This window comes from Hoplias malabaricus, chromosome 10, assembly GCF_029633855.1.
Source record: "Hoplias malabaricus isolate fHopMal1 chromosome 10, fHopMal1.hap1, whole genome shotgun sequence".
In the NCBI taxonomy this organism is placed as follows: domain Eukaryota; kingdom Metazoa; phylum Chordata; class Actinopteri; order Characiformes; family Erythrinidae; genus Hoplias; species Hoplias malabaricus.
Genome location: NC_089809.1, coordinates 16,175,572 through 16,199,070, shown reverse-complemented (window position 1 = coordinate 16,199,070; position 23,499 = coordinate 16,175,572). Strand labels below are relative to the sequence as shown.

The 23,499-nt window shown below is 37.9% G+C and overlaps 1 long non-coding RNA gene across 1 annotated transcript in view; it reads right to left on the bottom strand.

Annotated features, from left to right (window-relative positions):
• Positions 1-17,807, bottom strand: part of LOC136707990 (uncharacterized) — a 38,258-nt gene extending 20,451 nt beyond the window's left edge. The window contains exons 1-2 of the long non-coding RNA XR_010804304.1: positions 17,643-17,807; positions 15,018-15,119 (exon numbers count right to left, since the gene is read on the bottom strand). This is a non-coding gene — a long non-coding RNA (uncharacterized lncRNA). The remainder of the gene's footprint in view (positions 1-15,017; positions 15,120-17,642) is intronic.
• Between the last annotated feature and the right edge of the window lie 5,692 nt (positions 17,808-23,499).

The window sequence follows — 23,499 nt, the reverse complement described above, 5'->3', positions numbered from 1 at the left end:
CCTACATTATTTTTAAAAATTTCAAATTCAACTCAAGGTTTTAAATTACTCCAACAAAGGAAATTTGAAGGAGTGAAATAAACTTGAAACTGTGAGTTATGGCTATGTATGAGGCTTTGGTATGCTCAGGAAGAGCTCCCAGCATGCACCTCAGGCCCACCTTTTTCACTTTCTTGAGGTTTTATTTTCATTGTTGTGTGCTGTGAGGGTGAGAGTAATATATATGAAGCTTTTAGGTTGTTTACTGGTGTTTGTAGTTTTTTCTTCCTTTGTAGTGAGAGTAGTTTTGTAGTTTTGTCAGAGCCCTCACCCTCAGAGTGAAACACTGCAGCTTTGGTAAAGTTCCGGCTGAGACTTTTTACAAGTCATGACTTTCTTCTTGACACCAGTCATCACAAATAAATAAATTTAAAAACGTAAAGTAAATACTTATTTTAACTTAAATACTCATGTTGGAATGAGTCATGTACTTTCAACATATGTAGTTAAATTGAAACAACAAGCAGTTTAAAGTCAAATCAACTTGCAGAAAGTAATTCAAAGCCAAAATTGATTTAAGTCATAAGTTGAAATACACAGTAATTCTAATTTGATTTAACTTAAAATTTTAAGGCAGCTTTTGAACTCACCTGTTTGAGCTGGAGCTGGTGACATTTTTTTAAGGTGTAGCACAGGACGAGGACCCTTTTTATTTATTTATTTATTTAAAATTTACAGACACTGGGGCTTTGTAAACACATTACACCAGTTTCAAGAAGGCAAATTGACTGGAGAGCTAGTAAATGGTGTGGAAACATCCTCTGAATTTTATTTATTTATTTTTATTAAAAGCTTTAAAGGGGACATATTATATCCCTTTTCTTTCAGTTAATACGGTTCTGATTAATTTTAATGAAACATCTGTGACATGCTAAGTTATTTATTCACAAATTAGTGCACTTATTCCTCTGAGCTTGACATGTCACTCTCGTCTTTGCACTTTTGCTTAAAATCAGGTCTAGCGATGAGATGAAAGACAAAAGGACACATTACAACACTAAAGTCCCTGCCATCTATTTGACATAGCACAAAATCATGACACATCCCATGTCTTTTGACTTTGGGTAGACCAAAGGAAGAGGGGAGAGGAGAAAAAAAAAAATTTTATTTTACATTTCATTGTGTTGGTAGGAGCTACAAATTAATGTACTAATACACTCAAAAAGTGATTTTTCCCCCCCTCTCATATTATACCCCTTTAAAATTCTTACAGTGATCTCATAATGAGAAATATAAGCTAAAATTTGGATTTCACAAACCGTGATAAAATCTTTAGCAATAAAAAGTTAATGGGCATTCACTGCATACAGTAAAATAGTCCTTTTCCACCAACATGGAGCTGGTTTGGTTCCCATTTGTGCAGTTTATTTGGAACCGTTCGGCTCATTTCCACCAACATGAATAGTTTCCAGAAAAGTCTGTTCCCAGCTGGAACAAAAGAATGGTATTTATTTTTGGTCATTATGTGACATACTATTAACTTTTAAAAATATATTTATTTTCCTGTTTACTATATGGAAAGTGTCCTTGAGTTTTAGAAAGGTGCTATATAAATTAAATATATTGTATGCCTCATCTGTGGGCTCTTTCTAGGCTACTTTTCTCCACTGTCCTCACTGTTCACAAGCTCAGCAAGATGGCTCTGGAACCATGCTGTAAAATAATCAACCTTTAACAGACAGAACTCTGCCTAACTTACATGTGTATCATTTATAACTATGATATGAACCAGCTGTACACAGTTGATTAATGGACAGAATCAGGACAGAGTCATGGTTTATCTATGGCTCTGGCATTAATTCAGCCAAAACAACTCTTTCCTACCCTTCTACAAAAGTTATTTAGTGCAGTTTTTGCAGTGCTGAGAGTAGCAATGACATTGGCTCTGTTCTCCCTATTACAAGTCAGTGAAGCGTCAAATTGGGTTTGAAGTTGTAAACCACACAAACCACAGTTTTTCTAACTTTCCGAACTTTGTGGTTAGGTTTTAAAGTTAAGTTAGTTAGATTTATGGAAAGATTATGGCTGCTTTTAATGCAAGGTTGCCAGATATTCACATCTCATTCATACACAGTAGACACCTTGCTACCAGTCTGTCTTACCCTGCACTAATAGAAGCATCCTAAACCTTGAGGCATATCTAACAAGGCCTCCACTGTTCTTCTGCTGATCAATTTCACTGATTGTCATGTTCTGAGCAAGGCATGTCTGCACCTGTTAATTTAAGGCTCATTTCAAATTGTCTTATTTTTAAGTGGCATATGCGGCGGTTGTTTGTTAAACACTCCAGCCTCTGGGCAAACTGCATTGTACTGGGGTCCAATTGCCTGTCAAACTTTCAAGTGCATACCCCATTCAGTAGTAAGGCATGTGGCCAGTGGGGAGCCAGTTGAGCTGTAATCGCCACTTAGATGACTCATGCTTTGACCTGTGGGAGAAGAGTTTACAATGGCAAGATTGCTCCGAAAAGCAGAACCTCAAGGATTAAGCCTAGTAACACAGACTGAGCTGATTGGTCGAACTCTGATCAATCTAAATACTGTAGACATAAAATTATGTTCTTATATTTTGTATTACTTGATGCTTTCTGATATAATGCTTTATATGTGATGTGTGTCATTCTTCTTCATACATTAAAAATAAACTTAGTCCAAGAGGGCATAGCATTGGATGCCATTATTTTGTCAGTGCATGATCATATAATAATGTATTAACTGACCAAAATGGTCAAACTTTCAGCAGAAAGAATGTGTTAATTGCCAATATATTCATAAAATGGTCTACAACTTGTGTCAAAAAAGATGCAGTGGAACTTTGGAAAAAGCGTTGAGTTTCTGATCCAGAAATGATCATCCCAAATTAAGCTCCAGACCTCACTACACATGGAACAGTATGAAAATATAATATCATGATTACAGTGGCCAAAATTCTCATGGTTATCATTATTACTGTATTTTTAAAATGAGCTGAAATGTTCACAATGTACTGATACATAAACTATTATCATTTCAAATTCCATTTGAAAAACAGATAAAAGCATGACAAAGGAAATCAGTTAATCTGTAATCATATTTATATTTTCTGTTATCTGTTATACATATTTATAACACCATAATTTCTGTTGTTTTTGTGAAAACATCTATGCACATACAAAGGTCCTTTTGGTTGAGGTTGAGTAAAAATAGTGGTTTGAATATAATGTGAAACATTTAAGGTGGAACTTCGTGTTAATGACAGCAGAATGTTACTGAGCTCTGTTTAAGATTTAAGAAGAAATTTCTTCCGGTTTAAGAAGGAATTTTAGAACTTCACAATTTAAGAGTGTGGGGGGGGAGCACTTGAATATAATGACAGCACCATTTAAGGTGGAATGGAGCATTGCGCCATCTAAGGTTGTCGTTAAAAATAATAAGAAAATCAGCATCAGTTACCTTATTAGTTTACTCCTAAGTCTTCAGGAGCTTCTGTATGGTGCCCAATCTTACCTCCTCAGATTTCAAGTGTCCTTGGGGAGTGAAATCAGGATGGGGAAGTGATTTTTTTTTTACCACAACATGTCACCACTCCAAATTTCCCCTAACAAAACAAACCCACATTATGTGTAGTGTGGTACTGGGAGACTTTCATTGAAGCTGCAATATCAAACAATAATAATTATGGTAATTTACATTGTATCACTAACCATCAAGAATCTTACTGTTTTTTTTTTTTGTTTTTTTTTTAAACCATGAAATCGGTAACTGTTTCATGTCCAGACCTCACTAATGTAGTTGTGGCTTTTCAGACATCTAGTGTAAAAACTTTCCAGAAGACATTTCTGAAGATGTGTTTACAAACCATATGAGGTTGTTCTGAGAGAATGATTCTAGCCTGAGGTTCAATATGTGTAATCTTATCGCTCTGGTGGACCATGAAGGCACTTGAACCCATAACAAGGAGATTATGGACTTAAGCTGATTTACTACTGTGTCAGTTCTGCCAGTTATAATATATTATCCAGGCTTTTTTAAGGCATCCCAAACCCTGTGACCCAATCCTGAAATACCTTAAAATGCACCAAATAATAACGGAGACATCTGACTGTTTTGACACCGTCAGTCAAATCTGAATGCCTTTGTTTGTTTACTCCGCTGTTGTATTGCCCTTGCCTTGTTTTTATATTTCATGTCACTTGTCATTTTGTTACCTTTAATCAAAGTCAAACCAGAAAAAAGATGCTCTCAGACTCATGCAGGGACATGCCTGCAAGAAAAAGAATGTTAATAATAATAAAATAAATACAAAAACCCTCCATGAGCACTGAACATCCATCGCAGTGATTTAGCACGAGTGGATCATTCCCACTTCATGTACGTCCGAGGTCAACTTTATCATTCACTCTGTATAAGTACAGAGCACAACCGTGAGAGGACCTTGGAACATTACTCGCTAGATCTGATCAAATCAAATACGGAACAGAAGCTGATGCCTTATCTCTGAAGATAGTGCATTTCCCCTCTCCTCGGAAAGCAAACAGAGCGAGGGAGAGAGAAAGACAGCATTACAAATCATTTGATTACTTTGGGCTCAAATGGAAAAGAAGCAGGGCCGCCTCTACCCCAGGAGCTCTGCATTGCACGTAGAAATCACATTAAAGCCTGCGGCTTCTGCATTTGTTTTAAGATTTCAAAATAATTAACTGAGCTAAATGCTGTTATGGATGTGGAATGGGATTAAATGGAACATTAAGAGACCTTTAGATTGAAGACAAAGCCGAACAGAAATGACTTTTCTCTATGATTTGAGGCACACTGTACTTTTGTTTTTGCATTTGTGCATTAGTCTCTGGAACACAGCATATGGGATGGATGGATGGATGGATGGACGGATAGACAGACAGACACAGAATCACCACTGCCCCCATGCAGAGAACTAACTTATTTCCAAGCAATAAGAAACCTAGCAAAGCATCCCTAACATTATTTTCATCTAGATATACAGAATGATATACATCATGAAATAATATGTTGTTTTTATTAGAACAACATTTGCCCAATGCCTTACATTAATGTACTGATTGATGTATTCTCTCACTAAAAGGAGAAAAACCTTTCAATGTTTATGTGAATATAATGGGAAATGCGTTGAAGGGGGAGAGAGGAGAGAGAAAAAACCCCATCAATGATAGATCTGTGTGCTGCTGTTCCTATATATGATTTAAAAAACACATGAATAGCACTAATATGCATAAATAGTTGTCTTTTATGCTGAAATTTCTCAATAGAGGCTTTTCCGGTGCAAACTGAAATAAAACAGTTAAAAAAAAATGGTTCTCTGATTTGCATTCATTTTAGGTTAGCTGTACAAGTCAAGGCCAGGGAGTGATTTCTAAAGCTTTGTATGGTACTCCAAACTGTTATGATGTTGCTACATGGTTGCTATGTTATTCCAAGTGGTTGTTAAAATGGTACTAAGCAGCTGCTAGCTTGTAGGTAGGTGGTTGCTATGCTATGCCAGGTTGTTGCTAGGGTAATTCTAAATGCTACGCTGTTAGGCATTAAATAAGGTGCTCCAGGCTGTGGCTTTTTTAATTTCATATCATCACTGTCCAAAGAAAAACATACATCTCTATTTTTGTGGATTTTCAGTTTACTACATCATTTCAACAGAGCTGTCCTCCACATTGTGTGAATGTTTCATGATGAATGGACCAACAGAAATACTTCAAAATGACTGACAATAATCTTTTACATTAAGCTCCATTAAAATTAATAAAGTTTTTTCCTTCTCCTGTATAGTTACTGTTTGAGATACATGTTTTACTTAGAAAAGTAACAATATAAAAATTCTGTGCCCTCACTGCAGAAAACATAGAAAATTAATAATAAGATGAATAGAGAACCTCTTTTTAAAATTTAAATACCAATGTAGAACTGAAAATGTGATCCATATTCATGCAGTAATTTTGGCCACTTTGCACTGTTTAACTCGGGGCAAGGGCGGTTTGGCAGATGTTTGCTGATCCTTCCAGCAGTTCACTGGAGGACGAGCGAGGCAGCATTCAGAGAGTCATGCCCTTTCCTCCACACTTCCATATGCTCCAAACCCTGAAGACACAGCAATCAGCTGCCAATTACTGCACCCCATACATTGATTGAATCCCCGCTGCAGCCGTTTACTGTAAATGGGGTAAGATAATGTCCTGTTTATGCAGGCTGTGGACCGGGCCATAATACGGGAGCCCAGTGGTCTTCGGGACATCCCTTTGTAATAACCTTTTGTTAATATCACTTGAACAGGCCCTTGTGGTAATCACATTCTGGATTGGCATGAAAAGGTGGAACACTCCACAGCCGGGCTCTCGGGCCACAGAAGGATCTAATTAACTCATTCTGAGTTTCATTACTGTGGAGGGCTCTCAGCTAGCATTGTGGTTCAAGTGTATAATTGTCATATTAGAGTCGATGCCTCTGGGAGATCAAGTAGCGTTTCAATCACGCCGTGTTGGAGGTGGCTTTAGGCGGAATGGAGAAGTGACTGACGCTGCCCTAGTTGTTTCCGTTGTACGTCTTATTAACCAGGAGAAATCTTGTTACATCTGTTCACTTTAATGTCTCTCTCTTCTTTCCCTTTCTCTCTCTCACTCTTTCCCTGTCTCCCTCTGGTTCGTTCATCTCGATAACATCAGGTGAGGATAATGCAAAATGAAGACATCAAGCTTTGAAATGTGTCAACACATGAGAACATGACAAATGTTTGCTTGCTCGCTTGCTTGTTTTTTTCTTTTTTTCCTTCTCAGTCGGCTTTTGAAGATGTGGATGCCCTATCTTAACCCCCTCCCCGCCCAACACTCTATGGATCACCATCGGGTTTGTGGAAGATACGCAGTGTTCAAAATGGTTCTGTAATCACTATCACTGTAATTACTATGCTGTAAAAATCAAGTATACTATATAAAACACTGTTAGGGGGCATTATCACTGCTCTCTACGTTACAAAGCCAGAATTGTATAGAAAACTACCATGGGAAATAGAAATAGTCCCCTAAACAGATTAGACAAGCAGTACTGGACATTAACATAGTCAACAAAAACAGCACGCTAAACATTACTGCCTATGGTAGATAATTAAAAAAGTAATAATAGTTTTAAGATACAAAATAAAAATAAAAAAAAACATAAATGGCACCCTGTTCACTATTCCCAACTGTGGAACATTAGGAATAATAACTACTCCCTATACTTTAGGAAAACAAGAACAACATTAGGCTACAACCCTGGCAACATTAAAACAGCCAGGAATAAAATGGGCCAAATCTAATTCTGTGATTAAGTCTGATTATAATTTGTTCTGTTGTTCAAACTATCTATATAATATGACCTACATCTGACATCATTCTAAACAGATCACGCTCCTAAACTGACCCGCATGCACAAAATGACAATGCTGCAGGCTTGCTGACCAGAAGGAAAGGTTCGTCTGTTCCATCCAAAGCACTTTTGTTTTGAAATTAAGAAATGGAACCAGAGTGGCTTTTTAATGTGCATTGTTGTTGCAAAAGGATCCTTCTCCATTTTTCATGTCCTAAACACCTCAGATTAAAAGGGGGAAAAAATGCCTAGGACCTTGCTTAGTGGCTTGACGTAAAGTCATATGAATCCCAATTTGGCTGTTTAGAGTCAAGCTGCCACAGGTCATATATGGATTGGAAATCCAATTAAGTTCATTGCGATTCAGTGTGATTTTTTTTGCTGTGTCACATATGAAGAAATTGATCAGATTAGAGCCACTCTTACCTGCTGTGTGAGCACAGCCTATTTCTTACTCTATAAGTTCACAAATTCTATATAGAACACTATCATTCATTCATTAATTGTCTGTAATGGCTTATCCAGTTCAGGGTCACAGAGCCCTCCTGGAACCGCTGGATCCCATTCCTTTGCAGGGCGAGACACACTCACATGGAAGCAGCTAAACTTCAGATCAAATAGCAGTAGATTGTAAATATCTAATGTCTGATTTTCCCCCCATTATTTTTGTTATTGCCAATTCTGTGCAACTCCCTCAATCACACCATGCTCCAAGCTGGAAGAATGAACAAGCACAACCCTTTCCAAACTGCAACTAACACAAATGTTATTGGACAGCTCTGTGCACTTGGAGCAGATACTATCCGCTGAATCCTGTTATGCTAGCTAAAAGACACCTGCATTGGCTAGCTTCATGTCGATTAGTGGGTGGTGGGAAGGGGACAACATTTCACATCCAGAGGAAGGGAGGGATTTCAGCTCAGTGTTGCCAGAGTATAGGGGTCTACTTGACCTTATTTACTAACTATTTATGAACAATGTATGATGTATTGTGAGATAAAGTGTGGACTTGGATAGTTTTTGGAATAGATTTTCAACAAGAAAAAGGGATTTGGCCCCAAAAAACAAACAGACATTCGTCTGCAATTGAGTCCAAACCCTGGGCTTAATTCCAAAAAGAAATGGCCAAGTTTGCCTGTTTTTGCTCACATGCAGTATGTGAGATATTCTGCTGTCATTGTCTAGATATCCTGGCTGAAAGGCAGAGATTGATATGCTATACCTGTGTTGAAAAACAAAGTTTATAATCCAATAAGGACACAAGGTTTCACAGTTGCAAAATAGTAATTGGGCTGTCGTGTGTCATTTTGTTAAGTGAGCGAGTGGTATAAGCCAGTTCCATGAGATGCTGCTAAAATTGTTTGCTTTCAGTTTGCCAGTGCCGAACCATCCTTCCTAGAGGAACAGCTGAGATGACAATTGATATGTCAATGTCTCATCATTCAAACCAGCAATAATCAATTCAAAGTCAAATTTATTGTGGTTTCGTCTCACCACAAATGTGCTGTGTGAAGAATCAAAATTACTCCCAGAAACGAGATTGATTCAACACAATATCAGCAGATAATAGGTAAATGATAATGAATGATGAATACATAAAGCAATTATATAGGGACTACACCAACAGTTAACTTTGAATTTACTAGGTGTACATATAAGTTTTAAAGCATTTTTGTGTACCATAAAAATGTAATTTCAGATTTATTCCATTCAACGTTCTCCTGCTCTTTTGTATTTTTTTTTTGTATTCTGTCTAATTGGTAATATAAATCTGACAAATACCATTTTATTGGACAAATACCATTTTATTTAAAAAAAATAATAAATAAAAAATAAAATTTAATTAGTATGAAAATGGCAAGTGAGAAGAATTAATACATCACTGAATTCATTATGAGTTCCATCAGGAATAAAGCATTTGCATCGATTTGTTCTTTTCTTGGGGATAATATTTTATCCAAAAGTCTGTGTGAGTTTTGGTTTATACCATTTAAAGATGGTGATTTCAATGTTAGCTTTTGTGAATGTAGTGTATTAAGACTTTATTATTTTTAGTTGGTTTTTTTTTTTTAATAAATTTACAATTTGCATTTTTGTTTTGTATAATGCAACAGTTTCATAACATAAAATAATAGAAGAGTGTTTGAATTATAATTATATTTTACACAAAAATAAATGAAAGCATTAAAACTATTGTACACATAAATCAGAACCAACTCCAAAGTGTCTGGACCTGAACAGCCCACTAGAAAACTGGCATGCTTCTGAAACAGAGCAGCATACAGAACTGGTTTCTGCCAGAGACTCAGTGTATTCAGTGTACTCAGGCTGGAATCAAAGAGTAACAGAAGAAGAGCAAAAAGCATGCAAATAAAAACAAATAATGCTTTTTCATTTTAATGGAACTTTTTCTGTGCTGGGCTTTACACATATAGAGGAATATACTACACTTCTTACATTTGCTTTGAGCTTTCCATGCTTTTATTCCCCAGTGTGGCCCAGATTAAAGGAGGGCATTGTTTTATTTTTTCTGTTCTTTGAGGAAGCAGGGACTGACAGATGAAGAAACTGAGTTGGGGAGTATTGTATGTGTGTGTGTAGTGTGGAGAGGGGGGGGGGGTGTTCCCCTTTACTGAAGCGTGCTCAGAGATGCTCACTGGCCTCCTAATGTCACTTCAGAAAGGCCTTTCTGATCTGCTGATTGCTTGAAAGTCTAGAGACTGACAGATTTTGCAGAGAAGGAGAAAGAAAAAAAGTGTGAGGGAGAAAAAGAAATCAAAAATCATCTGTGATTCTTTAGATATTCCACTTAGCTAGGACTCCGAGGGGGAGAAAGATACAGCACAAAGCGTAAGAAATGTGGATGACGAAGGGAGGGAGAAGAAAGAAGCAGAGTGGAGTAAAGTGATTTGGCGTTTCTCAATCCTCTCAGGCTGGGTTTGACGCTCTGTAAAATGCCTTGAGTGATTTCTGCTGTTCTGCTACAGATGTAAAGATGAATAGACAAAGAGCTCTAATGTTCACTAAGACCATTCAGAGATTTCCCATTTAAAGGGATTTCCCGTTAAAGGGGAATAATGCAGCACAGTAGGGGACCCAAAGGAAGGATTTAGAGATGCTGGCATTGACTTAGTCATCTTGTTCAGTGTCATTGTGCAGAGGGGCATTTAAAACCTGTGTTTTTTCTTCCCTCTCTGGTTTCAGTCATAGCTATGCTCTGGTTTCTTTCAATAGAAGGGGATTGCAGAGCAAGTGAGCAGAAACCCTGGGACCAGCAAGTGGAAGAGAATGTTCCACACTACAGGGATAATAAAAGGAAACTCAAAATTTACACAATTTTCTCCTTACTGCAAATGTAGTTCATCAGCCAAGACATGGTTGGCGTCTCAAGTTTGCTTCATCAGTTTGGCACTGGGGCTACAATTCTAGTATAGAACGATGTAGGTGGTAACACTTACTCAAGCACATAGGAATGACAGATTTATACTTTTCCAAACATTTTGTGAGTACAGAAGTGTATATTCAGACATATTTTCATATACAATTACAAACCGGATTCCAAAAAATTTGGGACACTAAACAAATTGTGAATAAAAACTGAATGCGATGTGGAGGTGCCAACATCTAATATTATATTCATAATAGAACACAAATCACAGATCAAAAATTTAAACTGAGAGAATGTATCATTTTAAGGGGAAAATATGTTGTTTCAAAATGGGGACAGAGGGTTAGGGTTAGGGTTAGTTAGGTTAGACCAGTTTCTCAAGTTTAGAAATAAGAATGCTCTCCCATTCATGTCTAATACAGGCCTCTAACTGTTCAATCATCTTGGGCCTTCTTTGTCGCACCTTCCTCTTTATGATGCGCCAAATGTTCTGTATAGGTGAAAGATCTGGACTGCAGGCTGGCCATTTCAGTACCCGGATCCTTCTCCTACGTAGCCATGATGTTGTGATTGCTGCAGAATGTGGTCTGGCATTATCTTGTTGAAAAATGCAGGGTCTTCCCTGAAAGAGATAACGTCTAGATGGGAGCATATGTTGTTCTAGAACCTGAACATAGTTCTCTGCATTAATGGTGCCTTTCCAGACATGCAAGCTGCCCATGCCACAAGCACTCATGCAACCCCATACCATCAGTGATGCAGGCTTCTGAACAGAGCGTTGATAACAACTTGGGTTATCCTTGTCCTCTCTGGTCCGGATGACATGGCGTCCCAGTGTTCCATAAAGAACTTCAAATCGTGACTCATCTGACCACAGAACAGTCTTCCATTTTGCCACACTCCATTTTAAAAGACCCCTGGCCCAGTGCAAACGTCTGAGCTTGTGGAGCTTGCTTAGAAATGGCTTCCTCTTTGCACTGTAGAGTTTCAGCTGGCAACGGCGGATGGCGCGGTGGATTGTGTTCACTGACAATGCTTTCTGGAAGTATTCCTGAGCCCATTCTGTTATTTCCTTGACAGTGGCATTCCTGTTTGAGGTGCAGTGATGTTTAAGGGCCCGGAGATCACGAGCATCCAGTAGAGTTTTACGACCTTGACCCTTAGGTACAGCAATTGTTCCAGATTCTCTGAATCTTTTGATGATGTTATGCACGACTGATGATGATAACGTAAAAGTTGTTGCTATTTTATGCTGGGTAACAGCATTCTGGTATTGCTGCATTATCTTTCTGTGCAACAATGGTGGAATTGGTGATCCTCTTGCATCTTGGCTTCAGACAGACACGGACACTCTGAGAAGCTCTTTTAATACCCAATCATGTTGTCAATTGACCTAATTAGTGTCTGGTCTTCCAACTGTTCCAAACTTAATTGGTCTTCCAACTGTTCATTATATGCTCAATTTTCTTTTTCCAGCCACTTATTGCTACTTGTCCCAACTTTTTGGGGATTTGTTGACACTGTGAAATTTTGAATTAACATATTTTTCCTTTAAAATGTTACATTTACTCAGATTAAACTTTTGATCTGTTTTATTATGAATAAAATATTGACATTTGCCATCTCCACATCATTACATTCAGTTTTTATTCACAATTTGTTTAGTGTCCCAACTTTTTTGGAATCCGGTTTGTATTTAGCATCACTAATGTATATTAAAAATAGTAAAAGAAATACCTGCATCCTATTAAACTTCAATTCCTATACAGATAGTAATAGAATGGGAATGGGCATCTTATCGGGGACCGATTGTGTGGTTTCAGAGCACAACACACTAATGTAAACAGATGGGAAAGATGGATACATTTGTCTCAAACACACCTCCTCTCCCTGCACTGGAGTGGATTAAACAACACTCAGAAGCACAGCTACCTCATTGCGTCACGGGCATAAAAGATACTAGCCTGTTATTGTTTATTAGCCAAATTAGCATTTTCATCATAGGATCTAATGAAAACTGTTAGCACATGAGACTCCAATGCATTTCTCTGCTAGTGACCGGATCTGAGTTATTCATACACAAACCATATACACAGTTAGGTAAATAATACATGTGTTTTGTTTGTGTGTACGAGACTACAAGCGCAATCAACATTCTTTTACCTCATTGTTTTCCTCCTGTTTACATGAAAAATAATCTGATTCTGCTTTCCCTGTGCTCTGAGAATCAATCTGATTGTTAGAGGATAATGTTCCATCATGACTGCCTAATTTATTCCTCCGATTTGGCTTAGGGCGGTGCAGGTAGTGTCGCAGTCACACAGCTTCAGGGACTGGAGGTTGTGGGTTCAAGTCCTGCTCTGGATGACTGTCTCTGAGGAGTTTGGTGTGTTCTCCCCGTGTCCAAGTGGGTTTCCTCCAGGTACTCCAGTTTCCTCCCACAGTCCACAAACAGTCGTTGGTAGGTGGATTGGTGACTCAAAAGTGTCCGTAGGTGTGAGTGTGTGAGTGAATGTTGCCCTGTGAAAGACTGGCGCACCCTCCCGGGTGTATTCCTGCCTTGCGCCCAATGATTCCAGGTAGGCTCTGGACCCACCTTGACCCTGAACTGGATAAGCGGTTACAGATCATGAATGAATGATTTGGCTTAAAGTTTAAAGGCTAAGCACTACATAATGGACCTCCATGAATATTTCACATTATTTTAGTTACTGACATATATAAGTATGAATTAAAATAGCAGCTTAATTTGCTTTAAAATTGACAATTTTATTAAATTGACGGAAAAACCCGAGCTCGCTAGGAAATTCTTGAACGCAACCGTGACGTCACTGGTGGACAACAGCTGAACAACACCGCGGTAAAACACCGTTATGACTGACTGTTATGACAGTATCTACCTAGCTAAATAAAAAATATTATTCATGACAATAGCCTAGCAATAAGCTAAACTCAAATTTAGAGGTACCGTTATTCTTGTAAATGTAATCAAAGTCAAATTCATCCGACACTATAAACCTCCGTAATGCAACTACGTAGCCTAGTATAATCTGAGCCGCCAAGTTTAGCAAGTCAAGCTAACATTAACTAACACCAACTAAAACAGGCGAAGTAACTGTACTTACCCTGTTTACCTCCATGTATACAGAGGCTCGAACACCTTTCGTTGGTTTCCTTAGAAGCCCATATTTTTGGAAAAGCGCCAGTGAAATGAGCACTACAGATAACGAAGTGAGCGGATGGTCCTTTCCAAAGTGCCCGTTTAAAGTTGACAAAAGTCAATTTTCTGGATATTTTGGGATCTTTGGGCCATTTGTGCACTGATGTCCCACTGTACATTGAATTACTGCAGCCAAAAACAACTCACCTTTTCGTCATTTTGCATTAAATTAAGTGCAATTTCTAGAGATGTTGTCCACCATCTACGTCACATACAAGACATTTGGGTCAAATCCAAAATGTCTCCCTACACCATCCGTAGGGCACAGTGTCAGTCATAAAATGTTTTTTGCACTCAAGTAGTGCTTTGTATAGTGAAAATAATTTTAGTTAGGTATACGTTTCACATTTTCCTGTCCATTTATTTCACTGTATGGGTGTGGTATTTTTAGTCTTATTATCTGTCATGTGCACTATGCAGGGAGCATGGCACTGTTTGGGATGCAGCCCAAGCTACTCTACAGGTGAACAGAACTGTTTATAAACATGGCACAGATAAATTGGTCAGACAGCCATACTTAATTTCTTTTAATTTAATGTCTGAATAAGGACTAAAACTGTTGAGAGAAACAAAAAAAAAAACTATTTAAATGCATTTGAACAGAACTGAAGTACAGCAATTAATCACTTTGATGTAACTTAATATATCATATCATATAAGAATGCAGAAAGGTAATATAGAACATTATCACTTTAGATTTGCAGAGATTGTGAATGGACTCTGTTTAACCACAGCAGTTAGAAAACAGAAGTGCAAACCCTTCTGGACAGCGCCACAGTCACAGAATGGAAGATGACTCGAGGACAGCAGTGAGTATGAATGAGATTTGCTGAAAGGGAAAGAGGAAAGATCGTTCCATGATCAGCTCCAGCTGCCTGTCTGACCCAGTCTTTCCAGTCCCAGTGGGCAAGCGTGTATGTGCATGTGTGTGTGTACTCCCTTCACGTCCTGCTCCCTGCCTCTATCCTGGTGCATGCGTGTGGAGAAAGGGTGACTAATGTGATCACAACTTCATTCTGACCTTTGGGAGGGGCTTCAGTTGGGTCCCTCACTGCAGTGTTATTCAGTGCACATCTTGATCCATCTATTCTCAGCTTGAAATGTTGAACATTTTTACCAAAAACTGGTAAAAATCCCATTCAACATTTAAAAAAGAAAATAAAAAAAGAAGGTAGTTAGGCAGACTGTTTGAAACAATGTCATAAAACAAAATCATGGTGCCAGAACTACAACCCCTGGCAAAAATTATGGAATCACCACATTTGGAGGGTGTTCTTTCAATTGTTTAAAAGTAAAACAAAACAAAAACAAACACAGACATACACAAAACCACTTTTTACCCCTTCTTTCAAATTTCCAACCTTCTTGCATTAGGCAACAATAAAAAAAAGAAAGAAATAATTGTTGTAATCAGTCACAATTGATTTTTTAAACCAAGTAGAGGAAAAAATATGGAATCGCTTAATTCTGAGAACAACATTATGGAATCATAAGAAAAACACTGCACCATTACTTTGTTGCCCCAACTTTGGATATTCAACAGCTTTAATTCTCTGAGACATGGACTTAACTAATGACAAACCATATTCTTCATCAATCCGGCTTCATTATTGGTGTTGCTAGATCAGCTTTGCAGGTTGAAACCTTGTCCAACCTGAACATTTTCTTCAGTTTCAATTGAGAGCCGCGCTATTTTCAGGCCACGCCATTGACATTATATGTCTTTCTTGAAGGAATGTTTTCACGTCCTTTGCCATATGGCAAGATTCATTATCATGTAGAAAAGTGAAGTCGTCATCACCAAGCCTCCTTGCAACTGATATAAATAAACGCCCAAAATTTCAACACAGACTTTGGCATTTATTGAAGATTAACTGACATCTCCCTTGTGCTTTTACCTGACATTCAGGCCCATGTCATCAATGACTGTGGAATTGTACATGTTGTCCTCAGGCAGACATCTTCATAAATTTCATTGGACCAGCATCAAACAAAAGTTCCAGTTTCGTCGCCTTGGCCAATGCAGATTCACGATTCATCACTTTCATCCAGTCATCCACAGTCCATGACTGCTTTTCTTTAGCCCACTGTAACCTTGTTCTTTTCTTTTTTCTATTTAGGCATTTTTCTTACAGTTCGGTCACAGACATTGACTCCAGTTTCTGCCCGCATGTTTCGCATTTGTTTTGTTGTGCATTTTCTGCTTTCGATGCATATTGCTTTAAGTTTTCTATTTTGACCCTTTGATGTCTTCTTTGCTCTACTATTACACTTCCCTTTTACAACCTTCCCATTTTGTTTGTACATGGTCCAGATTTTAGACACAGCTGACTGGGAACAATCAACATCTTTTGTAACATTCCATGATCTACCTTCTTGAATAAGTTTTATATCCTCTCATTTGTCTCAACAAATTTCTCTAATATTGGAGCCACGATTCATGTCAATCCGCTTTGTGCAACAGCACTCCAAGGTTTCAGCACATTTTTTTTAAACTGAAGACTAATTAGCAGATTTAATCTGATGTAGGTGTTTGCTTTAAATTACAGGGTGATTCCATAATATATTCCTCAGAATTTAGAGATGCCATATTTTTTCCACTACTTGACCTTTAAAATAATAATAATAATAAATAATTTTAAAAAACATATGACTGACTACAACAATTATTATTTTTATTTATTTATTTATTTATATTTTTAATGCCAGAAGAAAAAGAGTTTTGTTGATGTCTAAATTAAATATTATAAAGACCATCTTCAAAGAATAATGATTCCATAACTTTTGACAGGGGTTGTATAAGAGTAGGTAGGGCCCCAGAAAATGCATGAGGTTTTTTTTGTATTATTATTTTTCTTCCAACTATAAAATAGGTTTTAAAAAAGTTACATTTTCATAATGCAAGTAGATGGTAATTCAAATTTTAGCTTCACTTTTATACTTTTCCTTTTAACTTTGCAAAGAAAAACAGGTTTATTGGAGCCTGGTGACTGATTAGTGGTACATTACTCCACAAGTAATACAAAGTACTAGTACATACATAGTAAAAGCCTGCTTTCTAAATAGCTTCTAAAATTAGTTGAGGAATATTTTTTATTACATTAATTTGAAATTGTACACTTATGTCTGTTCAGCCTCAGCTTGTACAATTATTGCTATGAAGTACTGTAGGACCAAACTTGATTGTTTCAAGTAAAATAAAAAATATATAAAGAACCATATGTTTTTATGTCTTGTAACATCAGTGGGCTACATCTGGACCAGTTAAGTCCTTGTATCACACACAAAACAATTATATTGTATAACTACTACCAACTAGATTACAGGGCAGCAAAGAAATTGGTCTACATAACCGACAACGACAACGTCGTCTGGAAAAAATCTGTCGAATAAGAAATGAATTTTGGTGTGTCGTTTAATCAATCACCTTGCGCATATGCGCCATAATCAAAATCAATTACTTCATAGATTCAAATGTTCTTGTCACACATTCCACAACTATAATTCCCATTTTTCAGAATTAATCCAACAACCTGCACACCGACTTTCAGCCGTCTACACTCAACAGTTCTCTAGTGCCACAAACACTAAAACCTACTACTTTTAAACTACTTTTAAACCATTTCAAACATGTAAAATAACTCACAGTCACACAAGAGGTCCTGCACCGGTGAAAAGCTCCAAAACATCCTTAAAACCCCGTAATTCAGTCGCTCACCACGCCACACTAAATATTTATCTCCTGCAGAATGATAACGCAACATTCCGGAGCATCTAGCGCCCAGGCAGTGGAAAGATCTGACGTAAAGCCTTCGTGAATTCCAAGCGTAGCGTGTTTCTTCTTAGATCCCGCTGTTGCTTTGGACCAATGAGTGCAGGGGAGGCGGGACCATTCGACAGCTCTTAGCTGGTAGGTCAGAAGTGATTGACAGCTCCGTAAACCAATAGTAGTGACACAGACGAAGGGTTTGGTCATTTGCTGGGCGTGAGGTGCGGAAAAGAGTGCCAGTCAACAGAGGAACCCTGTTCAACCGTGAATAAAAATTAAAAATGAACTTGCATATACATGCTTTATCACCAAATATATATATATATATATAAGGCTGTGTAATTCTGGAATGTTGTAGAAATGTGTTGGTTTCATAATTTAAATTAATCTTTAATTGTAAATCAGGCTCCGGACCCACCGTGAACCTGAACTGGAAAAGCAGTTACAGATAATGAATGAAAGAATGAATATTTTGTGCTTATGTTTTGCCGTTTTACAGTCATTTTACTCTTTTTCCTGGTTTATCCCTATGGCTGATGTGCTCGGATACTAATGGATGCTTTTCTATGCATGATCATGAAAAATGAGACTCAAACTTTCCTTTACAATTAGTCACATATCTTTGGATTGAGCCATATTTCTATAAAATAGATTTTTTCTATATTTAAACTGCTTAAGTTTGAGTTTCCAGCCATGAATGTGTGTGAGAGATGAATCATCTTGGTGTGGGGAAAGTGGGGTGTGTCTTTATTTTGGCTACTGTTGAGATGGTGTTTAGAGAAGCTGCTCAGAAGTGCACGTGTTCTCTCTTCACGTATAATTACAGGCCTTTTGGAGGCATGCATCACAATGTGATGTGATGCTTTGTTTATGTCATGTGTTTTATAAATATGATTATGGTAAAATGTTAATTACATGCTGTTTTCGGTGGGATTAAAAGGCTTTTTGCTGCACGTTTTGTAACATCAACAGTGCTCAGAGGTGGTATAGCACTGTTAAATCCAAACCCATACTGATGGGGGAAACCTGGAGCCTGGAGGTTGTCGGCTCAAGTCCCGCTCTAGGTGACTGTCTGTGAGGAGTTTGGTGTGTTCTATCTGTGTCCGTGTGGGTTTCCTCCGGGTGCTGTGATTTCCTCTTTGGTAAGTGGATTGGCAACTTAAAAGTGTTTGTGTGTGTGGGTGGCCCTGTGAAGGACTGTTCCTTCCGCCCAGTGATTTCGGGTAGGTTCCAGACCCACTGGGACCCTGAATTGAATAAGCGGTTACATAAAACAAACGAATGAATGAATTATCATTATTATTGAGTGAGGGCAGCTGGCTGCCACTGTCCCGCACAAAGTTAGCCAGCATATGTGGCTGGTAACTGACATAAAATGTCAGGCTATTTAGGGATATCCTCAATACATGTTCAGCTGTGGCATTATGGTGGCAAATGTTCAAAAAATAAAAATGTAAATTACATCACTGTCTAGGAGGAAATGTGCTCTTCATCCACTCAGTGTAGTGGCATTGGGGGAGTCGTAGATAAAACAGGTATTTGGTAATTGGATAAATTTTGTAAGAATTTTGGGTACAGAAAAAAAATCTTAATGATCTTATTGTACTTGAAAAATGGCATAGCAAACAAATTACATGGTATTTTATTAAATTCTAAAATCCAGAACACACCACTCTACCAGAATTCTAATGTTACCAGTTAAAGAATCTTTAGAAAAGAACCAAAATGAACCAATGTGAATGTGGTAGATCAGTCTAGAACAGTACCAGATTGGAAATATTTTAGAATATTGTGAATGGTGAAAAACATAAGGGAGAACTAACTCTATTTTTAGATTTGTTGTCATTGATTGGTTTCTCTGTTCTGAATTTAAATTTGTTATGAATGAACAACCAATATTCCAACAGAATTAAACAGGTTTTTTAATCATATGAACAACACTTGACTCACCAAATACAGAAAAATTATATTTTCCTGGATATCCTATTTTCTAATTCTATTGCCATTGCTTTTCTATGGCGATAACACAAACTGTGTGCTTTACAACTGATTATCTTTCCAATGCAAAAACCTTAGTAGCTGAATCCAATAATAAGTAATAAGGGGTGTCTAAAACCCTTTGGATGCAACTTTTATGAAGACATGGATTTTTCATATATTGGGGGTGGGCGATATGGCCCTAAAATAATATTACAATATTTTAGTGTATTTTCACGATAACGATATCCTTGGCGATATGACAAAACGATGAATACTTTAATTCATTTCAAGAACACACTGTTCCAACAAAAATGTTATACTAATATTAACTCTTTGAGGAGTTGGTGTGTTCTCCCCGTGTCTGCGTGGGTTTCCTCCGGGTGCTCCGGTTTTCTCCCACAGTCGGTAGGTCAATTGGTGACTCAAAAGTGTCCGTAAGTGTGAGTGTGTGAGTGAATGTGTGTGTGTGTGTGTGTGTGTGTGTGTGTGTGTGTTGTGTGTGCTCTGTGAAGGACTGGCGCCCCCTCCAGGGTGTATTCCTGCCTTGCGCCCAATGATTCCAGGTAGGGTCTGGACCCACCGCGACCCTGAACTGGATAAGCGGTTTCAGATAATGAATGAATGAATGAATATATATTAAAAGTATTAAATGGTTTTATTGATTAAAAAGTTTATTTTACTACAAATGTAATTTCAATCATTCAGAGCCACTTTCCACCATACTACACTGTGCCTGAACAACCTCCAGGATTTATCTTATGTTTTTCTATATGACACAGTTCTATAATAAAAGATTTCAAACACGTATCTCTCCTACTGGAGAAGAGAATGTTATGTACCTTTAGCGAACTTTTAAACACTGTTGTATCTTTAACAGTACATTTACACAGTTTGTACCTTTAGTGACGAATATTGTACCTTTACCATACCTTGTTTCTGAGAGTGTAGGTAAACATGTTAGAATATCACAATTTCATTTTATATATGTTATTTATGATAAAATATGCAAATTAATACTTGCCAAACATTTACAAATCTTTCTACAATAAATAAATAAATAAATAAATAAATAAAACCAAAGCTGATCTTTTGGTCACTGAAGTTAAATTTAGGGTTGGGTTGGCACAGGCTGAGGCACTTAGACACAGCAGTATTTAGGTACATTCACTGTGAATCACATGGAAACACCCTAAAAAGACAAGAATACAGATCTGAATGACTGTGTGTGGTGAATTCAGATGTGTTCTTAGGACTTGGGTAATTTTAGAGGGGAAAAAAATGAGTAGATACCCATACACAGGTCTGCTCTCAGCCATAACCACATCTGCACACTTGGACCCTACACTTCGAGATAAAATATTACATTTCTATGAAATGCATGACTATGTAATCATCCCACTGATTTCCCATCATTCAGCCACATTATATTTGAATAGCTTAACTAGATGAAGGCTTCCCTATATAGAGTTGATCAAACACGTTATACAGGTATTAAACATTTTAAAGATATTAAACTGATTAATGATTACATTGATTAATGTAAATAACATCTAAATGTGAAATATATATATATATATATTTATTTATTTATTTATTTTTTATATTTCAGTTTTGTTTTTGAATTTGTAACAATGTGAGTGCAGACAGAATTCCAACAGGCTGTATTTAATGCTGTAATTTAACAAACACTCATCCTCAGCCTCATCACCGACAGTGTACACAGAAGTGGCTGAATGTTCCTTCCAAGTTTATATTCATATGCATTTACAAGGTGGACCAAAAAGGTACCAACAATAACAGTACCTTAAAACATATCAGCACAACACAAACTAACACGCCTTAAAGAACTGGTTGAAAAGGGGTTTCCAAAAATGCAGAGCTTCAGATGGACTACAGTCTAAGTGCATGTAAATGGTAAGAGGAGCTAATTAAAATGGACAGTGAGTGTGGCAACATGACTGATGCACCAACTTAACCATAGCACTCTCATTGACACAGTCTGTGGATTCTTGTTTTAGTGAAGGCAATTTCGTATTACTGTTGCTTTTATTACTTTGTTGCTCATTGATTAATTTAAAGATTCTATGCATTGTCTGCATTTATAAAGACATAAATTTAAGCAGCCATCCATCCATCCATTATCTGTAACCGCTTATCCAATTTAGGGTCGCGGGGGGTCCAGAGCCTACCTGGAATCATCGGGCGCAAGGCGGGAATACACCCTGGAGGGGACGCCAGTCCTTCACAGGGCAACACAGACACACACACATTCACTCACACACTCACACCTACGGACACTTACGAGTCGCCAATCCACCTGCAACGTGTGTGTGGTTTTTTTTTTTTGGACTGTGGGAGGAAACCGGAGCACCCGGGGGAAACCCACACGGACACGGGGAGAACACACCAACTCCTCACAGACAGTCACCCGGAGCTGGAATCGAACCGAATTTAATCAGCCATTTTTAACAAAAGATTCTACACTCACAGATTTTTATCACAGTAATATATATATTACATATGACCAGCTGGGCTTCAGCCTGAAGTACTATATTTGAAGATATACAATAGGCTTAATCTGTTATTAATACTAAAAATATTGATGTAAATCAAAGATTATTCCATTAACAGCAGATTTTCAATAATTTGGTGCATGATTACAGAGTTCAAGTCTTGCACTCGTGTTTGTTTAGCTCGGCCAAATCAGATTTCAAAACTGTTTATCTTCATGGGACATTTTGGCAATAAACCTGCATTAAATTACTTGAAATATCTCCCCATATGCAAAATATGAACACAGAAAACAATTACGACTATAAAGAAAATATGCCTGCATTTTTCCCTTTTTTGTTTTTTTTTTTCACTTTTTTAAGGAGTGGAACTTTACTCTGGCAATATTGAAGAACGCTTCCAGTGTCAAATTCATGAATTCATAACTTTGTGAAGGTATATTTCACCACTGATCTATTGTGCTGCGATAAGGATTCAAAGGTGAGTAGAGCTGGGGGACATCTTCAAAGCGTTAAGGACATCAGAGGAAAGTCAATGAGCCTGGTGCCCTCTTCCACACACTTCAAATCCATCTGGTGTGTGTGTGTGTGTGTGTGTGTGTGGCTATGCACTCATTCCCCTGTCACAGGCTTCATGTGCCATGGTGGATCAACACAGTTAAGTTGATTTAGCTTTGCTTTAGTCCTCTAGCTCAGACTCCTTAATCTCTGATGTTAGTGCCACGCTCCTGGATGTGTTTGAGTCTCTTCTCTGACAAAATGCTCCCTGGGTATCTGCTCTCTGTCTGTAGGTGGAAGCTGAAAATGCATCATAAAAGACAAAGACAATAACAACATGTGCAGGGAAATCTATTGGAGGTGCCCTGCGGGAATTTAACTATTGTTCATTCATTCATTCATTATCTGTAACAGCTTATCCAATTCAGGGTCGCAGTGGGTCCAGAGCCTACCTGGAATCATTGGGCACAAGGCAGGAATACACCCTGGAGGGGGCGCCAGTCCTTCACAGGGCAACACAGACACACACACATTCACGGACACTTTTTGAGTCGCCAATCCACCTGCAACGTGTTTTTGGACTGTTGGAGGAAACCGGAGCACCCGGAGGAAACCCACGTGGACATGGGGAGTACACACCAACTCCTCACAGACAGTCACCCGGAGCGGGAATCGAACCCACAACCTCCAGGCCCCTGGAGCTGTGTGACTGCGACACTACCTGCTGCACTACCGTGCCGCCCAAT